The sequence below is a fragment of the Ahaetulla prasina genome, chromosome 2, assembly GCF_028640845.1.
Source record: "Ahaetulla prasina isolate Xishuangbanna chromosome 2, ASM2864084v1, whole genome shotgun sequence".
NCBI classification, from domain to species: domain Eukaryota; kingdom Metazoa; phylum Chordata; class Lepidosauria; order Squamata; family Colubridae; genus Ahaetulla; species Ahaetulla prasina.
This window is the reverse complement of record NC_080540.1, coordinates 59,831,022-59,851,516: the sequence shown is the minus strand read 5'-3', so window position 1 is coordinate 59,851,516 and position 20,495 is coordinate 59,831,022. Positions and strand designations below refer to the sequence as shown.

The window sequence follows — 20,495 nt, the reverse complement described above, 5'->3', positions numbered from 1 at the left end:
GCAGATACTGTACTGAGGCGTTATGTGGTTGTAATGGGGCTGCCCCATAAACATATGAGCTACTGTATTTTTTTACCAGTTGAAATTTCCAGGTGATTTTGTTGGACAGCTCCATTTTATATGAATTACAGTAAAACCTGTTACAAGATGACAAAGGCAAGAGTGACCACCTTTAGTTTCTTCCATTCTAGATGAGACCAGAACAGGCACATCAACCAGAATTGAACAAATGCCTTCTTGGTCACAGTTTCCATATGCTCTTTTTAAAACTAATGTTAAAACTCAACACCTAAACATCACAAAACCATTAAAATTCTAAAAGACATGGGTAAAAAGATATGTTTTAAGCCCCCTCCTAAACTGTAATAAATGAGTGACATTGCTTTGACTCCAGTGGCAGTTTTTCCTACTGTATGCTCCATGCCACAGAAAAAGCAAAATGTATTGCTGATTTTAGATATCTCCGTGACGAGACTTGCAAAAAAAATGCCACACTGAAGGACTAAGTGTGTGGGGAAAATGAAGAAATATAGGAGATCCTGCACATTATTCTGAGGGATCCAGGAGGATCCAATGGTCAGTGGTACCAAAAACCACAGTGATATCAAAAACCACGTGGAATAAGAAGGTATGCATGAGGCCCTCATCCAGAAGCACAGCCAATGCTGTTTCCATCCCATAACAAGGTTTGAATCTTGACTGAAAGGAATCCAGATAATACTGCTCATTCAATGTCCTCTGAAGCTATTATGCAAACCACCTTCTCAATCACCTTCCCCCAAAAAGGGAAGGTAGATAATAGATAAAAGTTGTTCAGTATAATGGAGTCCAGCAATAGCTTCTTGAGGGGGTGAACCAGAGCTTCCTTAAGAGGTGAAAGACCAATTGCCTCACTCAACAAAAAATTAATCATTGCCAGAACCTACTCACATGACATCGCTCAGGCCACTTTAAGCAGTCAGGAGATACATGGTTCTAAAGAGCTAGTAGCTGAGCTCACAGCTCCAAGGACCCTGTCTAGTTCCCACAGGTTCAAACTGTTTCTACATAACAGGCGAGACTCCACCCTAGGTACCTCCTCCACATCTACAACAAGGCTCCAAATGAGAATGAAGCTGAGCAGGTTTCTCCGAGAAATGTTGAGCAAATTTCTCCACACACCCCTGTAAGAGATTCTCCAAGATTCTCATGCCACCTGAAACAGCACAGTGGGAAGTTATCTGCAGGTGCAATCCGAGCAGAAAAGTAATGGTGCTTTGCTGCCTTTACCACATTAGATAGGCATTAATGGCAACTATAATCCATACCAGTGGTGGGTTTCATTTTTTTTTACTGTGGGCGTGGCTTGGTGGGTGTGATGTGGCTTGGTGGGTGTGGCAGGGGAAGGATACTGTAAAATCTCCATTCCCTCCCCAACCAGGGGAAGGTTACTGCAAAATCCCCATTTCCTCCCGATCAGCTGGGACTTGGGAGGCAGAGAAGAGATGGGGGCGGGGCCAGTAAGAATTTTTACTACCAGTTCTCTGAACTGCTCAAAATTTCTGCTACGGGTTCTCCAGAACTGGTCAGAACCTGCTGAAACCCATCTCTGACCCATACTTGACTGAGTTTGTCCCACGGTGAGTGCTTTTGAGTGATGCTCGAGATCAGGGGTCCCCAACCCCCTGTTCATGACTGGGTTTCGCCCATTGGGGACTGGGCCATTGCAAGTGGCGGGCGATTGTGCAAAATCATCCCCCTTCCGCTCCGCTTGCTGCTTCCACTGTCAATCTGCAGAGTTGGAAAGGTTGGGGATCGCTGCTCTAGATGTCTCTTCTCTTATTTCATCCCTTTCAACTTTTTGTGTAAACCTTGAGATCCCCAAGAAGGGAGAGGTTGCAGTGGCTCAATCTAAAGCCTCAGCTACCTTCTTGTTCCAAATTGTAAACCAGAGCTTTAAATGGACCGTCCAACAGACCAGTAGGAACAACCCCCCCAGCTCCCTCTGGGGTCCATTGATCACCAGGAGTGGACCAGTCTAATGGGTTGAGCCTCTTTTCAGTGGCTATAGTGTTTTGCAGAATCCTATGCAAATCAGGGAGTGATCTGACCATGACAGGAGAGACAACAAAAGGTTTCCCAATTTTTACTGACCTCGGAAGGATGGAAGGCTGAGTCAACCTTGAAACTGGTGAGATTTGAACTGCCAAATTGCAGTCAGCCAGCAGTCAGCGGAAGTAGCCTGCAGTAGTGCATTCTAGTCACTGCGCCACCATGGCCACCATCCCTACCTTGGAATCTCGATTGATGTCATACCCTCAATACAGCAGGGCATATCTTTGAAAGGAGGCCTCCCCCTGCTTTTGAACCCAACCAGGTGTTGGTGATACATGTCAGGTCATCCCTGTCATCAGTACTTAAATCATTGCTAAGGGAGGCTTTATTACAGATGGACCTGCTACAAAATCAAGCTTATTCTTCATTGGATTTATAATGACATGGGAAGTAGTGGTTAAGGCACCAGGCTAGAAACCAAGTGACTGTGAATTCTAATCCTACCTGAGGCATGAAAGCCGATTGGGTGACTTTGAGTCAGAAACGTACTCAGCCCATGATTTCAAGCTCAGGCGACAAGCAATTGATCAATTTCTTTTGCAACACTTGGTTGGTCCAGAAAAAAAAAAAAAGAACCCTGCACTTTGTAAGAAGAAGAAAAAAAACACCCAGTGATACATAACTTCATTTTGACTGTTAGGTTCCTAAGAAAAGACAAATATTTAATAAGAAATCATAGTTAACTGGCACTTTGTACCCAACCAGCAGAGCTGATGATCTAAAAGGGCAGAGCTTACTATCTACTTGCCACCACCTGAGTTATCTTGCCCCATTATTTTCTTGAAAGGGATTTGTAAGTAATTTGTGTGGGCAGTCATGCTTTACATATTTAAAGCAAAGTCCAGAAAATTTGAAGTTGAATGCTTAATTTTCGTGGTAATGATTCCAGCAAAAAGAGGAAGTTATTCTGCGCACCAATTAAAGCAACACCATTAGCTATATCCCTGCTGCAATAATATAACTTTGTCATTACAGTTTCTTTTTTTAGTGTTAATGAGGAATCTATTAAATGCCTCAAGGGAAAGATATGTGAATAGTGTTAATTTCCTTTGTTTGGAACCTGAACAAGGTTAGTTGGTTGTTCTTTAATGCTAAATGGAGATTTCAAGACAGTCTTCAAAGCAGTTATAAGGGGGACCATCTGTGAAGAATTCTGGAAAGGCTTTATTGATTGGAGAACAAAAAAAGGTTCACATGGAATCTATCTTGCCATTGGCAGTGCCTGTAGACTGCCTGTAAGTAAGTAAATAAGTTTATTGTTGTAGTCACGTAACATAGTAGATTGCTTGAAGAATTTTTTTTCCAAGCATGGTATCTGAAATTATTTCACTGAAGAAAAATAAACCTTTATTGCAGTCAAAGACTGGTACATCTTTTACTGAAGGTGTTGTGACTTGAATCTTGGGTTGTCTGCTTACAAGATATATGCTGTACCACTAATATAGGGCCCTTCCTTCCATAAACTTTGTTTCAGGTAATTCATAGATGGCTTGATCCAGAATTACTGTAGTAAATAATTTCAGCTTTCTGATCGAATTCCAGATATAGAGGAAAACACACATATGGAAACCTGCACAGGTAATCCTCAATTTACAACTGGTTGCTTAGTGACCAAAGTTACAACGGAGCCCGCCCCCCCAGTACTTATGACCCAGATTTTAAGTTCTGATGGTGCCCCCCCCCTTGTGGTCACCATGGTCTGCATTTCAAGTGCTTTGCAACTGGTCCCTGTTTGTGGCCAATTTCAGCCTTCTGCAATTTACAACAATTTTTTGCCAAAAGCTAGCATTTACTTATGGGTTTTGGCAAAAAGCCCCATAGTGAACAGAGGGCTTGTTTAAAAACTCTGGTGTTTGCTTAACAATTGCAGATTACTTAATGACTATAGTGATTTCCTTAATGATCACCACACAAAAAAAAAGGTCAAATTAGGTCAGTCATGTGATGACCTATTTTATGATAGTCACAACTTACAATAGTCCTTAAGTCAAGGTCTATCTGTATGTGTGAAGATAGGAACTAAAATGTTTTCAAGGACTCTGTTAGATACAGTACCGTTCTATACCACAATATGTATTATTTTGTTTAGATTCAAGGGTATTGTATGAATCTATCCATTGTAGGTTTATAAAATTATGGTTAGATTAGAATAGAATAGAATTACAGAGTTGGAAGGGACCTTGGAGGTCTTCTAGTTCAACCCGCTACTTAGATAGGAAAGCCTACACCACTTCAGACAAATAGTTATCTAATCTATTCTTAAAGACTTCCAGTGTTGGAGCATTTACAGCTTCTGGAGGCAAATTATTCCACTGATTAATTGTTCTAACTGTCAGGAAATTTCTCCTTAGTTCTAAGTTGCTTTTCTCCTTGATTAGTTTCCACTCCATTGCTTCTTGTTCTACCCTCCGGTGCTTTGGAGAATAGCTTGACTCCCTCTTCTTTGTGGTAGCCCCTGAGATATTGGAACACTGTTATCATGTCACCCCTAGTCCTTCTTTTCATAAGACTAGACATATTCAGTTCCAGCAACCGTTCTTTATATGTTTCATCCTCGAGTCCCCTAATAATCTTTGTTGCTCTTCTCTGCATTTTTTCTAGAGTCTCAACATCCTGTTTACATTGTGGAGAGCAAAACTGGATGCAGTATCCAAGCGTGGCCTTACTTTACTATAAAGTGGCACTAACACTTCCCATGATCTTGATTCTATCCCTCTGTTTATTTAGCCTAGAACTGTGTTGGCTTTTTTGGCAGCTCCAGCACACTGCTGGCTCATATTTAAGTGATTGTCCACTAGAACTCTAAGATCTCTCTCACAGTCACCACTATTGAGCAAGGTACCACATACACTGTACTTGTGCATTTTGTTTTTCTTGCCTAAATGAAGAACCTTACTTTTCTCACCATTGAATTTCATTTTGTTAAATAGTGCCCAAAGTTCAAGTCTGTTAAGACCCTTCTGTATCCTAAGCCTATCTTCCGGAGTGTTGGCTATTCCTGCTAGCTTGGTATCATCTGCAAATTTGATGAGTTCCCCATCTATCCCCTTGTCCAAATCATTGATGAAAATGTTGAAGAGTACTTGCCTAAAACAGAGCCCTGGGATTCCCCACGGCATATCTCCCTCCATATAGATGCAGTTCCATTGAGGATTACACGTTGAGTGTTGTTGGTCAGCCAGTTACAAATCCATCTGGTGGTGATGCTGTCTAACCCACATTTTTCTATTTTCTCAAGTAGTAGGTTATGGTTTACTTTGTCAAATGCCTTACTGAAGTCCAAGTAAATTATAGTGACAGCATTCCTCTGATCCAGCAATAAGATTAGTCTGGCATGATCTGTTTTTGCAAACCCATGTTGGCTATTAGTTATTACTTTGTTTGCTTCTAGGTGTTCGGTGATTCGTTGCTTGATTATCTTTTCCAGAATCTTCCCTATCAGGCTGATAGGTCTGTAGTTTCCTGGATCTATTTTTTTTCCTTTTTTGAAGATGGGAACTACATCAGCTCTTTTCCAGTCCTCTGGCAGCTCCCTGGTGCTCCAGGATCTTTGAATGATATAGTTCAGTGGTTCTCAGATCACATCTGCGAGTTCCTTCAGAACCTTGGGGTGTAATCTATCTGGTCCTGGTGATTTGAACTTGTCTAGGATCAACAGGTGCTCACTTACCATTTTCTTTCCTATTTTAACTTGTGTTCCTAATCTGTTTTTTGTAGTGCTGTTTTTGATAGGTTGATAGCTTAGTACTTTGTTCCAACTTCATTTATTTAAAAAGTCATGTTTGAACAATCCATGCCTTACTAATTACTGTGTGTTTTTGCTCTTACCAATATGACAAATACAAGTAAAATACAGCTTCATTTTAGCAAAATGAAGATTGGAGAGGACTGGAAAAGAGGACTGGAAAAGAGCTGATGTAGTTCCCATCTTTAAAAAAGGAAAAAAAACAGATCCAGAAAACTACAGACCTATCATCCTGACCTCAATACCGGGGAAGATTCTGGAAAAGATAATCAAGCAACGAATCACCGAACACCTAGAAGCAAACAAAGTAATAACCAAAAGCCAACATGGGTTTGTCAAAAACAGATCATGCCAGACTAATCTTATTGCATTCTTTGACAAAATGACAAAATTAGTAGACCAGAGGAATGCTGTCGATATAATTTACTTGGACTTCAGTAAAGCATTTGATAAAGTAGACCATAACCTACTACTAGATAAAGTAGAAAAATGTGGGTTAGACAGTACCACCACCAGATGGATTCGTAACTGGCTGACCAACTGCACTCAACGTGTAGTCCTCAATGGAACTACATCCACATGGAGGGAAGTATGCAGTGGAGTACCCCAAGGCTCTGTTTTAGGCCCTGTACTCTTCAACATCTTCATCAATGACTTGGACGAGGGGATAGATGGGAAACTCATCAAATTTGCAGATGACACCAAGCTGGCAGGAATAGCCAACACTCCAGAAGATAGGCTCAAGTTACAGAAAGATCTTGACAGACTTGAACATTGGGCGCTATCTAACAAAATGAAATTCAACAGTGAAAAAAGTAAGGTTCTACATTTAGGCAAAAAACCCGAAATGCACAGATACCTTATATGTGGTACCTTGCTCAATAGTAGTACCTGTGAGAGGGATCTTGGAGTCCTAGTGGATAACCATTTAGATATGAGCCAGCAATGTGCAGCAGCTGCTAAAAAAGCCAACACAGTTCTGGGCTGCTTAAACAGAGGGATAGAATCAAGATCACGTGAAGTGTTAGTGCCACTTTATAATGCCTTGGTAAGGCCACACTTGGAATATTGCATCCAGTTTTGGTCGCCACGATGTAAAAAAGATGTTGAGACTCTAGAAAGAGTGCAGAGAAGAGCAACAAAGATGATTAGGGGACTGGAGGCTAAAACATATGAAGAACGGTTGCAGGAACTGGGTATGTCTAGTTTAATAAAAAGAAGGACTAGGGGAGACATGATAGCAGTGTTCCAATATCTCAGGGGTTGCCACAAAGAAGAGGGAGTCGGGCTGTTCTCCAAAGCACCTGAGGATAGAACAAGAAGCAATGGGTGGAAACTGATCAAAGAAAGAAGCAACTTAGAACTAAGGAGAAATTTCCTGACAGTTAGAACAATTAATAAGTGGAACGACTTGCCTGCAGAAGTTGTGAATGCTCCAACACTGGAAATTTTAAAGAAAATGTTGGATAACCATCTGACTTAGATGGTGTAGGGTTTCCTGCCTGGGCAGGGGGTTGGACTAGAAGACCTCCAAGGTCCCTTCCAACTCTGTTGTTATATTATATTAAGTATGACTTTTCTTATAACTGTGCAAGAAATGTACTTCTAAATTTCTTTGTGGTTTTGAAGCTAAAGGTAGCCTGCCTTTCTTTATCTGGGCATCTTAAATGTCATAATGTAAGCTTTCTGATCTTTTTCGTATCATTGGATTTTTGTATCATATAGTAATAAAATAAAGCCAAAGCAGAATTTGCCTTCCATGAAACTTGAAATTCCAAAAATGTACCTTTTCTGGATTATCCTGCAGGTGTTGCCCTTGAGCTGTGATGTTCTCACTAAAGGAGTTCAGCCACAGACTTCAAAGTTAAGCTAGAATGTGAGGCTGGCTATCATCCCTTACTAGCAGGCTGCAGCTTTTCAAATGGTAGATCTTGTTTAGGCATTTTTAAAAAAATTAAAGGCACCATGCTACAAATGTTTTTATTTTCTTGCCAAGAGATAAGTCGGCTACGGCTTATCCCTTAGGCAAATGCAAATACCCTTGCTTCATATACCTGTGTGTACACATCAATCTCCATATAGCAAAAAGAATGTTGTAGCTGAAATAATCTTTAGATTTTTTTTGTGGTTAAAAATTAATGTATCTGACAGTCATGCTTGCATTGTCTTTTTTAAGGTAGCCTGGAGCTTGTTTTGAATGCTTAGTTAAAAGCCTTTCATGCTTGATACCATGAGATTTGGAATTTTTGTTCCCTTTCTTTTTAGCAAAAGGTCAAACAAGAGCCATAAACAAACAAACAAAATAAATAAACCCAAATTGAATCTAAGATGACTGATTTACTTGCCTGATTTGCAGAATTTGGAAATGGAATAGCTATCTGTATTCAAAACATAGCACAACGTTAATTTTACTGTAGTTCCCATGTTTAACTGAAATATTATGTTTTACTTTGTGATTATTGATAGTTTTTGAGGATGTGTGTGTGTGTGCCTTCCTTGGCTGATCACTTTTCTGATGTCTTTAGAATGTCATCCTCCACAGAGGGTGGCAGTAGAAAGACAGTTTGGAATTTTACTTTTCAGCTGAAATATCTGAACTGCATTTCTTCTTACATATCAACATATCACTTTAACTGTTTATCTGGTGCTGAGTTTTCTAGAAATTGAAGTACCTTAGAATATTTTGCATTTTAATCCAATTGTAAGCATCTTCCACAATGCTGACAGTCTTATATTTTCCCTAGTTTTCATTTAAGTGCATAAGATTTTCATTTTATATTTTCACACATTCTTATTACATATACCTCTTGTATCAGCTTACCTTTTTAAAGTATAATATTTGCACTAGGAAAAACATGTAGTCTGATGCCCCAAAGATGTTTTTTGAAGAGGCAGCTGGACTTTCTTGTTTTTCCTTGAAGATGTTTCATTTCTCATCCATGACGCTTCTTCAGCTCTGACTGGATGATGGGGGATGGAAGGATTTATATTTCTTGCAGACAACTGGTCATTTGCATTCTTTTAGAGAGTCTGTGAGGCCACTTGGAGGTTTGTCTGTGTCCTCAGGGTCACCTGAGTAGTGCAAAGAACACAGACAAACCTGAGGACACAGACAAACCTCCAAGTGGTCTCAGCGTTTCTCTAAAGTACATAAATCCTTCCATTCCCCACCATCCAGTCGGAGTTAAAGATGCCTTTTGGATAAGAAATGAAGTGTCTTCAAAGAAAAACAAGAAAGTCCAGTTGTCCCTTGAAAAAGCATCTTTGGGACAACCAAGACATGGATGACTGAGAATCTCCATAGACATGTATGTAGTCTGATGATGACTATGTGCCATCAGGTTGAGGTTAACTCTTAGTGATCACAGATAGACAGATTTTTCCCAGAATGTTCTGTCCCATAATTATTTCAGGTCTTCCAGTGGTGTACCTGTCACTGCTATAATTGAGATTATTGTTGCTGGTCATCCTCTTTTTCCTTCCATCTTTCTCCGCCTTGGAGACTTTTACAGAGAACTAGTCTTCACATAATATGCTCAAAACATAATTTGAGCCTGGTCATTTGTGGCTTAAGTGAGAATTCTGGATTGATTTGTTTGATGACCCATTTCTCTAGCATCAGGGTTCAAAAGTATCAATGCACTTTCCAGCTTGCTTCTCAAAGTACAGCTGTCATAAGATGTACATAGTAAAAACTGTTGCCTTCACAATTCTGATCTTCATAGGTAAAGACACATCATGGCTTATGAACACCTTTTTCAAGGCCTTAAAAAATGAGTGATTGAAAAATGGCTGGTTGAAAAAGTGGTGTGAGCAAAAGCAACTTAAAGCCTTTTGCCAGCTTCCCTTTGATTTTGCTTGTAGGGATCATTGGAAATTGCTGTCAAATGTCTAGCTTACTGCTGCATCATAATTGTGGATCAGGCACCAAGCGCACAAATTGCAATTGTGTGACCATGGGGATGCTGTAATCACCACCAATTGCAAGGACCGGTCATAAGTCCCCCTCATTCCATGCCATCATAACTTTGAACACAACCTGAGCACTAACTGTAGCTCCTTGTCTCTCTTTGCCAACCTGGAATCAGCTTGTCTTGGCAAGTTCCATGCCAGAGATTCTTTTGGCAATGCCTGAACATACCACAATTTAGACAAAAACTTCACACAGTTCTTTATTTTAGTACACAGATTTCCCAATAAAAGGCTACTGTCCTATCTGGGCAGGATTAACTCCACTTTTGCTGACTGGATTTGCTGACATAGTTTTATGAGAACTTTTAATGTCTATGTATAGTGGTGTTTTGATGGAAGATCATGTTACCAATGAAGACATCATTGAATCATTAGAAATTGAAGTTCTCCTTCTTCATTTTGGTTTCCTTGGGTATACATTTCCTTCCTTAATATTCCCAATATCTACTCTGTCTAGTAAGTTGGAAAGAAAATATATTTGTGTAACAATTGGGTAATGTTGTTCCTGATGCATAGTTATATTTCATATGATTTCTAGTATTAATACCATAGTGTTTTTGAGGATTACAGGGTACTAAATTTAGAGGATTCATTTAAGAGTATTACAGTAGTTCTTGAGGGAAATTAGTATGGGTTTAGTATAATTAGTATATTGCTGGTCATTCAAAAACCCAGGGACCTGGCCCAGATGACACAAACTTATTTATAGCTCTGCTATTGATACTTTTATATTCTTCGTTCTCCACGTTCCATGCTTTAATTTGTGTCATGCCACAGAATATTAAATACATCTCATAACCTTAATCATTTTGAATTCCAATAAAGAATTTTTTTGTGTTTTTTGTATCTCTCGGACTGCTGCTGATTTCAACAAGAATATCTGCATATGGGCAATCCAATAACATATTCCAAAGAATATATTTATTAAATATAAAGACAGAGTTCTGTCTGGCTGGCTGGCTGGCTGAAAGAGCTCCCTGCCGATCTGATCCCTGCTTGGTTCTTGACAGCTCAAATCCAAGCAGCTCCACAGAGGCGAGAAAAGAAGAATTCCAAGCTCCATGCATGCTTAGATCTTGGTAGCCGAAATCCAATTATGCATGGAGTCCCAAATTCCTCTCTTTCTGTCTCTGTGATGTTCTATTCAGAGGCAGGGAAGAAAAGGACCCCAAGTTCCCCACCTGTCTAAATTTCCAAACATGCACGGAGGCCCAAATCTTTCTCACTCCTGAGGAACTCTTCACAGAAACAGAGAAAAAAGGACCTCAAATCCAAGAATGAAGAGCCCAATTCCTTCTCTCTGTCTGACTCCTTGCCTTTCTTTTGCCCTTGTACTTTGAAAGGGCTGCCTACTGAGTGAATCTCAGCTCTTGGTTGAGAGCTCTGAGCACTCGAAGGACAGCCTACCAGGGAAGGGTAGAATCTCAACTCCACATGTAGTTGGGATGTCCTTCTTCTTTTAACATTAGATGCCTGTTGAGCTGATAGCTACGTACTCCCTCAGCTGATTATTATTCCTTTCTGTTCTCCCATTAAATCTTCCTCCAGATACCCACATTCTGATGCTGTCAGTATTTTCCTTTCATAATTGGAATCCAGGTGTGGTGTAGTAGGCTGTCTTAATGTTCCAGGGAAGAAAACAAGGAAGAGCTCATGCTGGCCGCTGCTAAAGTTTTCCTTTCACATGTCTCAAAGTATGGGAAAAAATAGGAGGGAGGATGTTTCCTCAACTTTGGGAGAGAACCTACAACAGTGCTAGGTACTCACCACTTCTCCTCCCACGTATGATGAAGGGCAGAGTGTCAAATGTGTGCTGTTTAATAGAATCCTTGATAGTTGTATTGAAGAAGCTTTGATTTCTCTTCTTGCAGTAAAACAGAATGGCTGTAGGGCTGCACATCAAACCCACAACAGAAGAATAATCTAATATGATGTCACAGCCCTAGAGTTATTTTTTATTAAGTGCTGAGGCAAGTTAGATCTGAGGCGCAGATTGAGGAGAGAGGTCCATGTTTTGGCAGATATTTTGTCTGTCATTTCACTTTCTCTCTTCCCATGATGCATCTGTAGGGACCAGACAGGCCAGTGATAAGAAAACTGTAACTGATGGAAATTGACTGAAATTATTAGAAGCTATCTATTTCTCTCTGGATGAACTCACTGGCCAACTAGGAGCACTATTGAATTGCGGAGAAGGACAATCCAGATATTGCCACTTCTTACTTTCAGATTGTTTTTTTTTTCTGAATTAGGTATGAAATGGACTAAAGGTCTAGTGGGTGGAAATATAGATACTATACGAGGATCATGGTTTGGCCAGCCACTGTTGGCAGGTAATACATGGTACAGTACAAACTACAGCAAAATAGGCTCTTAACTTAGTTCATTTTTCTCAGTGCCATATCTGTATAGAAAAAGTAGGTCAAGAAGATCTATCAATAGTTTCATGTATAGGCAGTCTTCACTTACTGGCCACAGTAGAGACTGGCAACTGTGTTGCTAGGTGTCACAGTTAAGCTCAATGACACATGGCCAAACCAACTTATGATGTCTGCTGTTAAATGAATAACTGCAGGTTGTTAAGATTAATGTCACATAACCGCAACTTGCAACTTTCTGCCAACTTCCCAATTGAATTTGCTTGTCGGAAGCTGACTGTCAAGGTCACAAATGCTGATAGTGTGTTTATAGGACACTGCGGCCATTGTAAATACATACCAGTTGCCAAGCACCCAAATTTTGATCACATGACTATGGACATACTGCAATGGCCACAAGGACTTAATTACAAGACTCATTTTTCAGCATGTTGTAATTTTGAGTGGTTGCTGAACAAGTGATTATATAATAATTGAAATGGAAATGGGTTGGTCACATAGCAAGAAGAACTGATGGCAGGTGGAGCAAGGCAATCATATAATGGATCCCATTTGATAAAAAGTGTCCACGAAAGAGACCTAAAACAATATGGATCGTCAATATCAGCAAGTATTGGGGGGGCAATTGACAAAAGAAAGCTCAGGACAGTAATGGTTGGAAACATGCGGAAGAGGCATTCATCCTGCACACTATGTAAATATAAGTAAGCTAAAACAGACTGGAGTGTTTTATTTTTGTTCTGAGCCCTAGACAAATAAATTTAAAATTTAGGTTCCCCCCCCCAATAAATTTAAAAGTAAGAAATCACCCTAAAATCAGGTTGAAAAGATAGCAGCTCTTGGGAGGCAAAAGGAAAAGAAATGGTTGATTTTGAGACCCCTGTTATTTGTATAAAAAGGGATGCACAGAACCTCCTACATTGTGAAGGAATTAATGGAGAAAATTGGATTAGCAACTTGCAACTCATAATTTTATCAGCATGTTCAGTGAAGTGTGATGGAAGGCTCAGGGAACCTTGGGACCTTTCTGGCAACAGTCTCTGCTTCTTGAATAGATACATGCTTTGTAGATCTACTATCAAGCATTTAGTTCTTAAATACCTGGTGTGTTTTTTTTACCTGTCATTCTGTGGCACTCAAGTCAGCCCAACTCTTTTTTATTGTTTTGTTTCTGGGACTCAATCAAGTTCTTTCATAAATTAACAACATGATGTGTCCCCTCATGTAAGAGTTCCAGTTTTGCCAGAGACTGTGGTTATAGTACATATTGAGGAAATTGAGGCATTATATCCTTCCTGCAGTCTTGAAAATAAAAATAGGCTAATCGTCCAGCTAACAGAGGGCAAAGATAAAAGGAGTGGTGGGTTGATTAGAAGAAAGGGTAATGAGCAATAGTTCATAAGGCAAACTTATATCAAAAAGCCTGTTACTGAACAGGCTTTTTGGAAAAGATGGGATTTAAAGGAGGAGAAACTGACTAGGAGCACCTGGAAAAAATATGTGAATGAAAAGAACAGAGAGAATAAATGTCATTCAAATGACAATAAGGCGCAGAGAAAACAAATATACAGAAGCAGCCTGTTACTTTATTAAGATGGAAGTCGCTTGCAAGAAATGTTTCATTTTTATGTTCCTGGAGACCTGTTATTGATGCAGAGACATTCTACGCATCAGGGAAGATCCATGTGAAGCTGCAGCCAGTTTCAGGGGAGAAAAGTGTGTTGGATATGTTTGTTGCCTTGACTTATTTGTAAAAGAAAAAAAACACTAAAGCTGGGATACAAAAATATATATATATATATAGAAATAAATATATGCTCCTTTTTGATCCTATATCTGCTGTAGAATACTTGTAATGTTTTGAATTGGAATATTTTTTTTCTGCCATAGAGAGAAGATATTGGGTCAGTATCTTGAATTTATTTTTATTTATTTATTTATAATTTAATTTCTATGCCGCCCTTCTCCCGGAGGACTCAGGGCAGTTTACAGCCATATTAAAAACCATCACAAAATACAAACAACAAATTTAAAAGCAAAATTAAAACCAAATATTCACAATAGGCCGAATCAAACTAAAACGATCATAGACCGACATAAAACCCAGTTAAAATTTTCCATTTAAAATTTTCGCTTAGGCCAGTCCCGCACGATGAAATAATAAAGTCTTAAGTTCGCGTTTGAAGGTCCGGAGATCGGGGAGTTGGCGCAACCCTGGAGGCAGCTCATTCCAAAGGGTTGGTGTCGCCACAGAGAAGGCTCTCCCCCTGGGGGCCGCCAACCGACATTGTTTGGTTGACGGCAGCCTGAGAAGGCCCACCCTGTGGGAGCGCACAGGTCGATGGGAGGCTATCGGTGGCAGCAGGCGGTCTCATAAATAGCCCGAATGACCAAAGATTAATGCAAGGTGACTATTGGGATGTCCTAGGCAGTTATGGAATGACTAATATATTTTTAAAAGTACAAGTGGGGCATCAAATGATAATTGTGCATACACACTGAAGAGTCTTTTGTGATTTGGCTGCTGTAAACTTTATGACTCGTAGGGGAGATTTTGCTGCTTCATTTGACTGGCTGCAAATTCCTTGGGGAAAAAGTTCTGTCATGATATTGTCTCTTCAGCTAGAAAAAGAAACTAGAGTTAGAAAAACCACTTTAAAGATTTAGCCAATATTAATTCTGGCTGCATAACTGTCGCCTATAATAACCCTAATGTGCAGCATCCTAAAAACTCTTAATTGGCCTTAGTGTTGGCAGGCCTTTCGAGCCCAGCAGAATCTCTAGCGTTCAGCAGTTTTTATGGAGAAAACTAGCCAGAGAATCAAGAGAGATGAAACGGCTGCCTTATAAATTCTGACTGACCTTGAAAATCCTCATTTTAACAAGCAAACTGTGGAAAGCTGATCTAGGTAAGAACATGAAGCAAAAGGAGCAAGTTCGTTTTTTTATTATTTTGAGAAAGTATAGAATAAAACTTTCAGAACTTCAGTGAAAGAGAAGCCTTAAGGTAGCTCTGCATTTTTTGCCACTTAGGTGTTTAGCTTGCCTTTCATCTCAAAATGAGTATTGTTATGGACAAATAGCAAAATATGCCATATTTTAGTCAGCTCATGATGCATTTATAATAAAATGAACTTTATGTTAAAATGGACATCCACTTGTTTCTGATGACTACAGCGGATGAAAAATGTGACTTGTTTTACTTCGGTGAATTACAGAGATATGGAATGCAGGATAAAAAAAAAATCACAGTTTCAAGTTTGCTATATAAACCTATTTGTTAGGTGCAAGAACTCGGGAGCCAGGGTTAGGTTCAAAATGAGTAGCAGTTTATTCCATACTAGTCTAAAGAAGAATATGAACTACTAATGACCAAGGCAAATTGGCAGTAGATAAGAATCAACAGAATTCAAGGAGGGCTGGACTTAGATCTCTTGTGGGCGAGAAGGACTCCAAGCTGATGACATAAATGACCCCTCCCTTGGGCTCAGCTTGGTTATCTCCTACAGCAGGGGTTTGCAACCTTAAACTCTCAAAGAGCCATTTGGACCTGTTTCCCACAGAAAAGAAAACACCGGGAGAAAACCCTTCCCTTGCTTGACTATTTCTTGAATGGCCACAAAACTAGCATATATAGTTGAATTAAACTTTCTGTTTTCTTCTGAAACTTTTCTTTTCTTGGATTTATCCATGGTTGGCCTACCGGTGGTTGAAAAGCTCAATAAATCACGTGTATTTGAGTGACGGAGCCGCAGTAGAGGGGTGAAAGAGTCACATGCGGCTCCAGAGCCACAGGTTGCTGACCCCTGTCCTACAGTGTCAGGGAATGTGAGTAGAAGACTATCTGTTCAGTCAGTTGATAAAATAAACTAAGTTATAACTTAATTGGATCATAGATGAAGAACACAAGAACCTATAGTGAAGTTTAGCATGGTTTGCTATGGTCATTGGCTTGAATTGCTCTTTCCTGTTGATTTGTTGATTATGAAGTGTAAATCACTAGTTTTTTAGACTATAGTTTGTTGAATTTTTTTTTTATTTGCATTTATATCCTGCCCTTCTCCGAAGACTCAGGGTGGCTTACATTATGTTAGCAATAGTCTTCATCCTATTTGTATATTTATATACAAAGTCAACTTATTGCCCCCAACAGTCTGAGTCCTCATTTTACCTACCTTATAAAGGATGGAAGGATGGAGTCAACCTTGGGCCTGGTGGGACTAGAACCTGCAGTAATTGCTAGCAGCTGTGTTAATAACAGACTGTCTTACCAGTCTGAGCCACTGAGGCCCCAATTATGGATTGGGCCAGGGGTGAAATGCTCCCGGTTCGGACCAGATCACCCAATCCAGTAGCAATGGTGGCGGGTGGTTCAGAAAACTGGTAGCAAAAATCCCTGCCCCCCCACATACTCAGCTGAGCTACGCGATCACCAGAGTTTTCTTTTTTTAACTTTTAAAAGCATTGTTTCTTTGGCCGAAAAAATGCTTTTAAACGTAAAAAAAAAGCCTCTGATGATCGTGCGGCTCAGCTGGGATCATCGGAGGTTTTAAAAGCTTTTTTTACAACTTCTTCGGCCAAAGAGGTTAATATGTCATATAACAACAGAGTTGGAAGGGACCTTGGAGGCCTTCTAGTCCAACCCCCTGCCCAGGCAGGAATTCTACACCATCTCAGTCAAATGGTTATCCAACATTGGTTGTAGAAAAAATGCTTTTAAAAATAAAAAAAGACCACGCCCACCCAGTCCCCACCAAGCCATGGTTTCACCACTGGATTGGACTCACATATTATGCTAAGTCGAAACCAGAGAAACTGCATTATGGTTTAGTGCTGCATGTAAACGCAGTCATTGCTTTATGACATCTGGGGTGGGGGGAAGTCTATACAAATTAAGATAGGAGGCATAAATGGAAGAAAGGTTATGTTATTGGGAAATGATTTGAATAACATAAAACTATGCTGACATCATTTGAGCTTCTATTTGGAGAAACCATAGTCTGTACCAAATTGTAGATAGCAATTAGCTCTTCTAAGCCAAATGAATGTAAGATATTGTTTTGGTTTTTTAAAATAGTTTTATCAGGGATTATATTATGGAAGAAAAACTTATACAACTATAAAATAAAGAGATACATTAAAAAGCTTCAGAAAAATAAAAAAATAAAAAGGTAAAAATAGAAAGATAAAGAAACCTGCCCCTACATCATCACAAGTATAATAAATATTAAGAATTTACCATTATCTCTTAAAATAAACCAAATATCTCTTCATTCCATATCTTCCCCTAGTTTCTATAAATTCACCTCTAATACCTCATCTCTCCCTATTAAACAGCAAAAGTTCAGTTGGGGTTATCAGAAATGAGAACATAAGTGTTACAAATTATTTCCATTACGTTATTTGAATCCATCCTTTCCCTTTAAATACCCCCCCCCACTTTCCTCTCTTCAAATAATCCAAATTCAGCCCTGCTCAAAAAACAATTTAACATTAGCAGAATTATCCATTTTTGTCTAGTTCTAGTCAAGAAGCCATTAAACGTCCCCCCAAATAAAAGCCCATTATTTTAACTTTGGTCAGATAAATTAATTTTGTAGTCTTTCTTCTTTCTGCAAAAAGTCTTTAAAATTCTAAAATAAAGTTCTAGTATCTGTATATTTTCCTCCCCTCTCCAAGTTCTTTATCTTTATCAAGTCCTCTTTGTACTTACCATGTTTCCCCGAAAATAAGACCCTGTCTTATATTTTTTTGAACCCAGAAATAAGCGCTTGGCCTTATTTTCAGGGAGGTCTTATTATTTTGGGGCGTGTGGAGCTAGATGCGGCTCCTATTTTGGGGTGTGTGGAGCAAGATGGGGCTCCTTGCCATCTTACCTGATTTCCAGCTCTGCGTTTAAATATTTTGAGGGCAGGCTTATTTTTTTGGGAGGTTTATTTTAGCGCAATAGCTCAATTGGGCTTATTATCAGGGGATGTCTTATTTTCGAGGAAACAGGGTAGATCATAACTAACCCCTCCTGTAAATTCAGTATAAGGAAATAGTCCAAATCAATCATCTGGTTTATTATTTGTATTCCTTTTCCAATTTTTGAGTGATCTTTCATCTGTAAATCCATTTTTTCTGTCTCTTCCTTACAAACTGTGATTTTTAATTCCACCTGTATATCAGTTTCAGTTTTACACAATGGGGCTTGATCTTCTACAGTTATACCACCTAATGCTGAAAAAGAGTTAAATAATTAAAAAAATCTCCTGTGCCAACAGTCAAATGTTTCTTTTAAAGTAGCCATCTGGTGCCCTCTAATGTCTATTTTCAAAGACTTTTGATCAGTATAACCAGATTTTTCTCACTAGAGAGGATCCTTTCAATCAACACCAGAATCTAAAATCAAGCCCCTAATCCATGTGGAACTTTTCAAAATGACAGTTAATAATCATCTTTCTATATATTCCCCCAAATACAGATCTTTAAACTTAAACTTAAACTGTTTATAAAAGAATTGAAGGATGTTCACCCAAAGTTCAATAAAACCTGCAAGTCTGAAGGTTCTTAATCTTTAAAGAAAGCCAAAGAATTAAAAAATAATGTCCAAAGTGTTTAAGAGATGAGCCAGTTGAAATTCGAGTCTATATAGACAGCATTAGCGGCTATAAGTTTGATAGAATTCCATGATTCTCAACTGATCGCAGGGTGACTGCAAAAGCACAATTCCTGCTGCCCACTTGCAAAAAAAGTAGCTATACGGATCATATGTGGGTAATCTGATGATTTCTTTTTAACTCCAGAGAAATTTCAGCTACTCAGTTCCTGCGGTTAGTCACTGTTTGAGCCACAATGTGTTCCCTTTTAGGGGAACATCAATTCACTATGGCTCACTGAAAGTGTCCCTTTATGACTCACTGTAACGGTGAGAAAAGAGAAAAGAAGAAGCTTATTCTTCCTCCCCAGTAAGTATAATCAACATTAACAGTTTATCACCATCTCTTAACAATCCCAATTCATCCCACTCCATTCTCTATCAAATCTTAAGGCTTTATCATTCCATCTTAAATCAACAAAAGTTCATTGAGGTTAAGTAGAAATAACAACATACAACTGTACAAATGTAATGTACGATTACATTGATAAACCCTTTTTGAATCCTTCCTTTTACATTTATATCAGTGCTGGGTTTCATTTAACTTTGCTACTGGCTTGCGCTTGCGCGCTCGCTTCGTGCATGTGCATGCCACTTCTGCACATGCACAGAGTGTATTTGATGATGTCTGGATGGGTGGGCGGAGCCTCCTCCTGCTGTTACTGGTTTGCCCAAACTGGGGAGAACCAGTTGCAACCCATCACTGATTTGTATCTCATTTTCCATTTGAAGAAATCCCCCCATCTCACTTTGAAATAAACAAAAATTTTAAATAATTTGTCATCCAATCCTACAAAAAAAATCATGAACGTCAGGAGAGATAACATTCCATTTGCATAAATAAAATCCTTAAAATGTTTTTTCTATACAGTCCTTAATTGAAAAATCCATTAGCTGTTACCTGAAATAGCAACCCATTTGTATTTAGCTTGATCAAATAAACCAAATTTGTATTCTTTTTTCTTTTCTTTAGTTCCCTCAACACTCAAGCATCTGCTTTTTCTCACTCTCTTTATCTCTTCTCTCAATATTGTTGACATCCTTATCAAGCCACTTTTGTAATTCCAGTAAAGAAAAAAATATTATTTATATTCTCACTGTCGTTTCTCACAAAATCTTTGGCAGTTACAAGTCCTTTTTGTAAATCTATTGTAGAGAAGCTATCTACATTATTCTTCTGGTTTGATTTGTACATTACTTGTAACTATCTTTTTTTTTTTTTATTTTGCCCTTCCCCTTTACCCCCCACCCCCCACCCCGACTTCCCAGAACAAAATGCAGGGTATCAAAACTAACAATCATAATCTAAAATAATTCCTAAATTATAATCTCTAGTCTCTCCACGCTTATTCACACTCTCAATTCCCCTCTCCTTCAAAAATATATCTAATACAAATTATTTCCTAAATTTACTCATATGCTATTTGATATTTTTTTATCTGATACTTATTTTGAATATAATCAATCCACATTTTCCATTCTAAAATATATTTTTCTTGTGTATAGTCTTTCAAGTAAGCAGAGATTTTTGCCATTTCTGCCAGATTTGATACTTTAAGAGTCCATTCTTCAATTGTAGGTAATTCTTCTTTCTTCCAATATTGAGCAATCAAAAGTCTTGCGGCTGTTATTAAGTTCAGAATCAATTTAGTCTCTATAGCTGTAC

At 38.9% G+C, this 20,495-nt stretch overlaps 1 protein-coding gene and 1 long non-coding RNA gene across 3 annotated transcripts in view; one reads left to right on the top strand and one right to left on the bottom strand.

Moving 5' to 3' along the window:
- Window positions 1–1,024, bottom strand: part of LOC131191581 (uncharacterized) — a 29,425-nt gene extending 28,401 nt beyond the window's left edge. Inside the window, exon 1 of the long non-coding RNA XR_009153534.1 lies at window positions 931–1,024. This is a non-coding gene — a long non-coding RNA (uncharacterized LOC131191581). The remainder of the gene's footprint in view (window positions 1–930) is intronic.
- Window positions 1–20,495, top strand: part of CHCHD6 (coiled-coil-helix-coiled-coil-helix domain containing 6) — a 297,977-nt gene that overhangs the window by 38,568 nt on the left and 238,914 nt on the right. The gene's annotated exons all lie outside the window — the stretch shown is intronic.